The following is a 6,000-nucleotide window of genomic DNA, read 5'->3' on the forward strand; positions in this document are numbered from 1 at the left end:
ACAGAGCCAAATGCAGGGCTCGAACTTATGAACCGTGAGATCATGACCTGAGCTGAAATCAAGGGTCTGACTGTTAACCAACTCAGCCACCGGGGCACCCCATTGCTAGAGTAATTTTGATGAAGACTTTTGAATTTCTAGTTTTTATTAGGCACAATATTTGGCCAGAAAAAAACTAATGAGAAGATAGCTTCAATTTATACAAATAAATTTCATTGAGTAGAAACATGAATGAAGTTTTAACTAGTTTCACAAATACACATGCACACTTTATTTGGCTTGTCTCTTACATATTCATATATTGTACACACACCATTATGATTTAATTATAAGATTTAAGTTCTCACTGTAAGAAGAGGACTGGTTTAATGCCAAGGGCCTATGCAATTTATTTTTGTTTACATTCAAGCATTTTCCACTTTCGGAATAGAACCAAAGAGATATTACAACAGAGATATTACAACACAGAAGGGGAAGCAATGTAATATACGATTGCCTAGGCAATTTAGCAACTTAATAATTCTTTAACTTCCGTTAAAACTCTTTCAGCAAAAGTTTATTATTGTCATCTATATACTCAAGTCCAATCAGACTTAGAAGCTCAGTTCCATTTTCATAAATATTCAAGAAATACTGCATCAAGATACCTAGATGTACTTAAAGATTAACTTTTTTTATCCTTATGATAATTTACAGATGTGTGGGGTTGGGGGAGGGGAGTATCCATAAATGGTATAGAATATTCCATGCAGATGTTTGCACTTGCATTTTCTGACCCAGGATCCATACCTCTGTCAGATTCTCAATGGATTTCATGACCTTAAAATAAGTTGAGAACTGTTACTATGTATCTCACAGGGCACATTTTCAAACCTAAGAGCAGTAATTATATCCCAGTTGATAATTAATTGCTAAATAAATTAAGGCATTCCTTCCACAGAAAAGAAGGCTTGCAGCTTTACCACTGGGTCCCCAGAATAACTCTTGCCGCATCCCTGGAATAAAAGCAGGAGTTTGAACTTAATCACCTTATGAAAGACACTGCTTGTCAGTACACAACCCGCTCTGCAGTATTAGAAAAGGTTAACTAACATCTCTTTATCAAAAAGGCAAGATTCACCTGCAACAACCTGGACCACCTAGGTGACAGAAAAGCTTTCTTTTTTCAATAGTCTTTTGCAGTGTCTAAATTGTTCTATGGTAATTAAAAGTTATATATATTTATTTTATCTGTTTTACTACCTTAGTTACCAAGACAGAAAATGTCAAATGTAATTATCTGCTTACCAAACTCCTGGCTTTTAGTACTTCAAAATAAAACTCATTTTACGATCTCAAAGGAAACAGCATAATCCATCTAAAAGGAAACAAAGTAGTCCTCTTCCTAGTTAGTCTATGTTAAATCTATAAAAAGCACTTTCCATCAGCTATCTAAAATACTGGCAGGACTTAAGGCATAACGTTTCAAAACCAAAACTGACATGGCTTTTAAAGGTAAGTGATAAAACCTACACTTCCCACAAAAAGGAAAAGGTAAAATTCAAGGTTCTTAAAATTTTGAAATTATACTCACAGGCCAAAAAGCCAAAGTTAAAGAAAAATACACATAATGTCTATGTAAACTTTAAACGGAGGCAAAACATGTTAACGGTTGTTCACTTTCAGCTTATTGAATATTTTCTTAAGGTATGTATCCTTAAGGTATGTATGCATTTGCTCCATAGAAACTCGACCAGAAAATCCTTTCAGAAGGTTTTATACATTAGATTCCAATGTTCCTGCTATTTCATCTGATTATTTCAGAAGACTAGCCTCATTCATAAGGCTATTCACACATCTAAACCTAAAAGTGGAAACACGTTTCTTCCCAGAAACTTTTTTTTAATGAGCAAAAACTATGAAAGAACACTGCTGCCACGTCTTTTCCCCTCCCCCACTCACGTAGTGGCTGTTTCATCCCTTTGGAGTGCATTCCAAGGGAAAGTCCGGGAGCCACAGCTCTCGGAGAAACCAGAAACAGTTAAATTGAAATTGGCAAGCCTCTGTGGCCTTTCAGATCAATTCCTAAAAGGAGAGCTAGCTTCTTCATCATCCCTTTCTTAAAGCAAACAGCGCAAAATTCCAAGAGTCTTCACTCCCCGGAACGCATGTTTGTGTCTAAAAACTGAACTGTATTTAATACATTCGATTATTTAGGAGAAATAGTCCCCTAGAAATAGGCGAGATGGTACCATTCATCCTCCCCCTTTAAAACATGTATCTGGAGGGCCATTCGTGCAATCCAACTCAAAATTCTCACACAACCGTGGAACTCGTTTTAATGATGTGGACTTTTAGAAGCAGCAAACTCTCTGCTGAGAGAAAGAAAGTGGGGGGGGGGGGGTGCATAGCTCTTGTGCCTTTAAAAAAAATCGTGGAGGAAGAGGGAAGGAAGAGCAGCTTTCCCGACGACCGGGTGATCTGACAGCCGCCTTCCTCAACCGAGCAGCCCGAAACTCGGCGCCCCGGGCTGCATCTAGCTGCTCCAGCAGCACCGCTGCGCGCAACAGATGAGTCGAGCCTGAACTTCTCCAGCTGGGTCCGCTTCCCAGACCCGACGACTTTTCGACAGGGTAGAAACGCCTCGAGTGCTTCAGCTCCTGCTCTAAGCTTTAAAACCCGCTCTTTACCCGGCCACATGCTAACCATCTGCGGCGGTGGAGGCCAGAAACCCACGCCCCGCCCTCGCGTTCCCCCCAGCTTTTGTAGGGAGGACCAGGTATGAGGAGAGCTCGGAAAAATCAACAGGGTGAGCCCTCCCCGGGAAGGAAGGAATATTCAAGAAAGTCCTGGTCTCCAGGGCGGAGACAGAGACTGCCGCAGCCCCAACGGTCGGGGGCGCCGACCAGGCAGGAGACGGGAAGGGGAGCACGGAGAAGGGCAGTAGGGCCTCTGGGGCAGCCAAGGGGCGCGGCGCGCGAGGCCGAGTCTCCAGAAATGAAGGTATTAAGGCCACTGTGGTAAAGTGGAGAACCCTCCGCTCCCAAGCCATCCCACCAGAAAAGGGAGGGACCGGACCGCCACAGCCGTCCGAGAAGGGCCACAGCGGTCCTAGGGCCGAAGCTACAGCCCCCAGGGTCGGGGAAGCGTCTCACCTGGGAAGTGGGGCGGGAGGGGCGGCGCGTTCTTCAGTCCCCTGTAGCCTGCTCTTGGGCCCGATACCTGCTCCTTCCCCTCAGCCCGCTGGCGGCGCGACTGGGCAGCAGAGGGAGCCAGTTAGCCCTTTTATAACCTCTAGGCTGCGACGGCAGCGCTAGGGAGGAGGCGACTGCAGCCCTCGCTACGTGAGCTCGATCACACCAGCGCCCCGGAGACTGCGCAGGCGCCCAGCCCGCACCTCCCTCCGGTCAGCGCCCGCGGCCCACACCCGTACTCCCACCAGCCCCAGAGTCCTAGGCAGGAGGGGGACAGCGGGCGGGCCTGGGGTTGTGATGCGCCTGCGCAGGCTTCTCGCCACGCCACCGTCACCTTCGTTACCTCGGATTTGCCTCGCTGCTGTTCGTCAGGTTGTTTAACGCCTTAATTTCAAGATCAGCCTAGGCCTGGGCGTCGAAACCACCAGCAATGAGATAACTTAAATATGAGAAGAGGAACATGGGAGCGTAGAAAATGAAGCTAAAAAGAAGCCTCGGGTGGAAAATAATACAATGCATTCCCTGTTAGTTTGTCTGCTGTCTTGGCCCTGAGGCTTTTTGCTTTATCCCCTTTTTCACCTCTTATGTCATTTTATACGAATCTCACTCTATCTGCCACCTTTATACTTTATCAGTAGATAATGGACTGTGGGCTCCGGAGACAGATTGTTGGGGTTCAGTTCCCAGCTGAGCTGGGCATGAACCTGTCTTTATCTCAGTTTCCTTGTCTGTAAAACGGGAAAGATGGTAGGTATCCCATAGGATTGCTGTGAGAATTAAATGAGATAATGTATGTAAAGCACTTCGTGCATTCCTAGCACGCAGAAAGGACTGAGCAAATTACTGAGTAAATACTAGATGGTGTCGTTATACCCTATCAAGCTTACAATCTTGTGTTTGGTCTTATTCTAACATTTGCCTTGGCCATTATATTCCTAAAAGAAGAAAGCCCTGCTATCAGGGAGCAGATAATGAAGGAGATACTTTGACCCTTGTCAGTAAAAGAGAAGAATGACTTCTCTAAGATTTGTGATTCATTAAAAATTGTTTCTAAAGTTTTCCTTGTATGCCAAAAAGCATAGCAAAAATTAACATTTGACTCTTATCTAGGAGGCAGAGTTGATTAAATAGATACAGAGAGCGGGTACTTTGGAAGCTCTAGGCATCCAGAAAGTACATATGATGATGTCTAACTCAGAGGTTCTCAAAGTGTAGTTGGGGGTCCACAAGGTCAAAATTATTTCATACTAAGACTGGGCTTTTCCAGAGTCTACATGTTAGGTGATATTGCAACAGATTCAATGCAGAAGCAGATATGAGAATTCTATTAAGCTAGATATGGAGATTTGCAGAAATGTAAAATACAACTCTTCTCACTAAATGCTTTTTGCTTTGAAAGAATAGTTATATTTCATTAAAATTTGTTATTTATGCTAACATGTAACAGCTTTATTCTTTTTTATTTTTAAATGAATTAATAAATATGTTATATGTTTATTTTAACTCCTAATACCATTAATGTTGATAGATATCCTCAAAAAGCTTTTTGGAGTCCTCAGTACTTTTTAGGAGTGAGATGGTCATGAGGTCAAAGAGTTTGAAAACTTCTAGTCTAAACAAAAAACAGAGCCCTTTGACACAAGAGGCAAATCTTACCTCAAATGGAGGTGTAATCAACATATCCACTGACCCTGTCTGAGCTGACTGAAAATTGACAATCCACCCTATAAATAAAATGGCCCCAGACCCTGAGGCAGATTTGCTGTGAAGCTAAGAAAACTTCAACTTGGGGGGGGGGGGGGGGGGGGGGGCGGACAGGGACTTCATTGGCATTCGCCTTTTACAAGGCTCTGGAAGGGGCCCTAGCAGTATATGCACACAGTTCACAAAAATTTTAACTGCAATCTTTAGACTGCAAACTCTTTCTTCACTGATTTCTCTTCTGTCACACTTCCCCTTGTCCAGTGGTGTAGGAGTGGCTAGCAGGCATTTTTTAAATTTAGCTCCAGGAAGTTGAGTTAGAATACATTTGGTTTGAGTTTAGCGGGATATATTTTTGTAACGCACAGTTACTTCTATGCATAGTTAAAATATTGCCAGCTGTCCCAGTGTAGGAATGGCATCCAAGAATACTACCACCCATTGTGCCAACCCACCCATCATTGTAAAACAAAGGTGCAGGGCCAGACATTTTATAGCTATTTGAATGTATCCTATGTTTTACCATCAAAAAATACGTATAGTGGAGCAGAAACAAAGCTGAAACTTAGGGAGCCTGAAAATAATCTGCGGGAGATTCTTCTAATTACTTGGGTCCATAAAAATGTTTTAAAAGTAGCCTCTACCCCCAATGTGGGGCTCAAAGTCACAACCCCAAGATCAAGAGTCACATGCTCTACCAACTAACCCAGCCGGGTGCTCCTGGATTTGTAAAATATTTCTTTTTTAACATTTTTATTCATTTTTTGAGAGACAGAGAGAAACAGCATGAATGGGAGAGGGGCAGAGAGAGAGGGAGACACAGAATCTGGAGCAGGCTCTAAACTGTCAGCACAGAGCCCAACACAGGGCTCAAACACACAAACCATGAGATCATGACCTGAGCCGAAGTCAGATGCTTAACCGACTGAGCCACCCAGGTGCCCCTTGTTTTTGTTTTTGTTTTAGAGAGAAAGAGCATATGAGCGGGGGAGAGGGGCAGACAGAGAGGAAGAGAGCCTGACACAGGGCCAATTCCACGACCCTGAGATCATAACCCAAGCCAAAATCAAGAATCACTCAACGAACCTAGGTGCTTTGTCAAAGGCAGTTTTAATCAAACTGCATT

The 6,000-nt window shown here is 43.5% G+C and overlaps 1 protein-coding gene across 2 annotated transcripts in view; it reads right to left on the bottom strand.

The window, feature by feature from the left end:
• The window catches only part of P4HA1 (prolyl 4-hydroxylase subunit alpha 1), an 89,456-nt gene extending 86,159 nt beyond the window's left edge, over positions 1 to 3,297 (bottom strand). For both annotated transcript variants that reach the window (XM_045437732.1, XM_045437733.1), the window contains exon 1: positions 3,135 to 3,297. The gene's annotated coding sequence lies outside the window, so the exon portion shown is untranslated. The remainder of the gene's footprint in view (positions 1 to 3,134) is intronic.
• Positions 3,298 to 6,000: the final 2,703 nt, after the last annotated feature.

Source organism: Leopardus geoffroyi, chromosome D2, assembly GCF_018350155.1.
Source record: "Leopardus geoffroyi isolate Oge1 chromosome D2, O.geoffroyi_Oge1_pat1.0, whole genome shotgun sequence".
Taxonomy (NCBI): domain Eukaryota; kingdom Metazoa; phylum Chordata; class Mammalia; order Carnivora; family Felidae; genus Leopardus; species Leopardus geoffroyi.